Raw genomic sequence first — 3,129 nt, 5'->3', positions numbered from 1 at the left:
TCAGCCGCTGTGCAGGCTTCCTGTCCCTACCGCCGTTCCTGAGAGTTGACACTAAGGCCTCCTGGGTGCTAAAAGAGGGAGGGGCTGGGGCCTGAACTTTGGGTTTTGCTGCTATAGGAGTCGAGGCTGAGACCACCGGGTCAGAGAATGGGAGCCAGCCCAGGGGCTCGGCGTGCACCGGCCAAGGCAGGAGGCGGTGCCGAGCGAGAGCCCGGCTTACTTGGGATAGAACCGAAAGTCCCGCGCCGAGGTGGTCAGATAGAGCTGGCGGCGGTCCAGGACGCCCCGGTCGGATACTGTGAAAGGCCGGCCAGACAGCTCGGGGTTCTTCGTCCAGGGAATTAGAGCCTGAGCAAGATTGGGGGAGGAGGCATACCCAAGACATAGATTTCCTACCCCGTTCCAAGCCCTAGTTTTAGCCCTGCAGCAGCTTCGGAGCCCTGAAGGTGAGTTTCTAGTCCCTGGTCCTTCTGGCCTGGCCTGAATGCCCAGCCCCTACCCCGGCTCCTCTAACCTCCGGATCCCGCCCCAGACCCTTTAGCCGCGCCCCAAGGCCATGATTTCTTCTGGCCCCGCCCCAGGCTCCCGGAACTCGGCCCCGTCTCGGCAGCGCCGGCTTCCACACCGCCACCTGGGAAGGCCCCCCGCGGTGGTGGTCTGCGAGTTGTAGGGGCTGGGCCCCGACGTATTCGGGTACGCGCGCGTCCGGGTCGGGAGAGCCCCTGTACTGCGCCCTCGTCTCGCTGCTCTGGTACTTTGTGGTCAGTGGGAGGCCCCAGCCGCGGCGTCTGAGCTGTGGAAAGGCGACCCGGAGACCCATGTGAAGGCGCAGGGGACTTAAATGCAGTCCCCCGCCCTGTCCCCCGCGGACTCCGGCACTCCCCAAACCTTACCTTTTCTCCTAAATCCTTGATACCTACAGTCCGTGTGGGGTCTGCAGGCTCTGGGGCTCTGGGCTGGGCGCAGGGCCCGCCATGGGTCTTGGGCACGTAGGCCGAGCCAGAGGTTGTCTCCCATCTGCTGAGGACCTCGTCGAAAGCCCAGATGCGAGAATCCTGCTTTGCAGCCGGGGGTAGAGGGTCCGCGACCGTGGACTGGAGAGAAGGCGCTGCACATCAGCTAGAAAGACTCAGGAGTCCGTGTCACTCCCCACCCCAAACTCTGACCTCTTCCAGTCGCCCCCCAGCCCTTTCCTCTACAGTCCCTGGCATTCAGCTTCCCTGGTGCCTCCTCTCTTAGACCCAGGACTCTAGGACCCTCCTCCTTCAGAGAGGAGTCCAAACTCCCAATCCCCTTTACTTAGCCCGTATCTTTCTGGGTCTCCAGGCCCCGCAGGGCTTCAGCCTAGGGTCTGCCCACCTGCACCGTGGGCGGGATGATGGGTACGGGTGGGATAATGCGGTGGGCAACGTAGCTGCTGGTGCGATGCCAGTTGGGCCTGGATCCAGGTACCTCGGTTGCAGAGATACGGCACCACGCTGGGCCACAGCACAGAGCCAAGCTGCCACCAGCCATAGTTTCACCTCCACCCGGTAGCCAAGCCGTAGCTGGCTTGTTGTGGTTGTTGCCCCAGGTGACAGAACCCGCCCACCCTGAACCTAGCCAATCGAGGGCCTGCAGACATGTGGATGGGATGGAGTGAGAAAGAGACCCAGAGACAGAGGGACAGGGACCCCAAGAGGGGCACAGAGAAACACGGGGAGGGGGATGGAGACTCAAAGAGAGGAGGTGGGAAAGGGAAGGAGAAGTTCAGAATTTCAGAGACCCAGTGGGTGGGGGACAGAGAAACCCAAAAAGAGGGATAGGGACCTGGAGGTGTCAAGATCCAGACAGAGAGACAGAGAACCCTGCACTGCACCTAGCAACTCAGGACCTTCATGAGAAACACCCCCCTTTCTTCCAGGGCCCAGATGCTCCCGGCTACTTCCTCTGTCTACCAGGCCTGCCCACCTCGGGGTAAGGATTTCCAGACATCCCCTGGGCTCCCTGACCCTCCCTGCACGTGCTGAAGTAATCAGCACCAGCATTGGCTGTCCTGCCTGCCTTTGATTTGCCTGAAAAGTTCCACCTGGGTAGGCAGAGTGTGGAAAGAGGAGGGAACCACAGAGAAGTGCACAGGGACAGAGCGAAAAAGATGGGCTTTGATGAGTGAGAAAGAAGTACAGGAGAGGAGAGAGACAGGAAGGAAGAAACAGACCACATTGGAAATGGAGCTATTAGGACTGACCCAGAGGCTAGAGCCACTGGAAGTTAGAGACAGAGAGGAAGGTGGCAAAAAAGAGCAAAATCACAGATAGTAAACAAGGAGATGTAGAAACTGAGGCAGTCACGCCCCAGCCCGCCCAGGGGCCTGGTCTGTGCAGATGGGTGGAGGGGATGCCTATGTCTTTTGCTCAAAGCTGGACCTGAGAGAGAGAGGGAGAGAGACAGACAGAGAGATTGTGTGTGTGTGTATTGGCAACACATGTGGGGCGATGGGTAATACGTCATGGGCTGTTGTGAAGGCCTATGATCTCGCCCTGGCTTCCTTGTAACTTCTTCACTATAAAGAGCTTTTGGTCACCAGGCACGGTGGCTCACTCCTGTAATCCCAGCACTTTGGGAGGCTGAGGCATGCGGATCACTTGAGGTGAGGAGTTTGAGACCAGCCTGGCCAACATGGCAAAACCCTGTCTCTACCAAAAAATACAAAAATTAGCCACGCTTGGTGGCGCGCACCTGTAATCCTAGCTAAGGCAGGAGAATCACTTGAACTTGAGAGGTGAATGTTTCAGTGAGTTCAGATTGCGCCACTGCACTTTAGCCTGGGTGACAGAGCAAGACTCTATCAAAAAAAAAAAAAAAAAAGAGCTTTAGGTCAAGGCCTCTGCCTCCTCCACCCCCATTAGCTCATCCCACCAGCCCATTCTTCAGACAAGGAAAACTGAGACTGCCTTCTGCAGCCAGGCCCAGAATCCCACTTACCCCTCCTCCCCCATTCAGGCTTCTGGAGCCCTTCTGTTGGATTTTTCTGGCCCTACTCAAGGGCTCTTAATGCACAGTGACCCCTGATCCTAGCCAGGAGGCAGGCTAGTTAGTCAGAACCTCATGCCCCACTCAAGCTGGACAAATTTTTTTTTTTTTTTTTTT

The sequence above is a fragment of the Mandrillus leucophaeus genome, unplaced genomic scaffold (assembly GCF_000951045.1).
Source record: "Mandrillus leucophaeus isolate KB7577 unplaced genomic scaffold, Mleu.le_1.0 Scaffold200, whole genome shotgun sequence".
NCBI classification, from domain to species: Eukaryota; Metazoa; Chordata; class Mammalia; order Primates; family Cercopithecidae; genus Mandrillus; species Mandrillus leucophaeus.
This window is presented reverse-complemented; position numbering follows the sequence as displayed.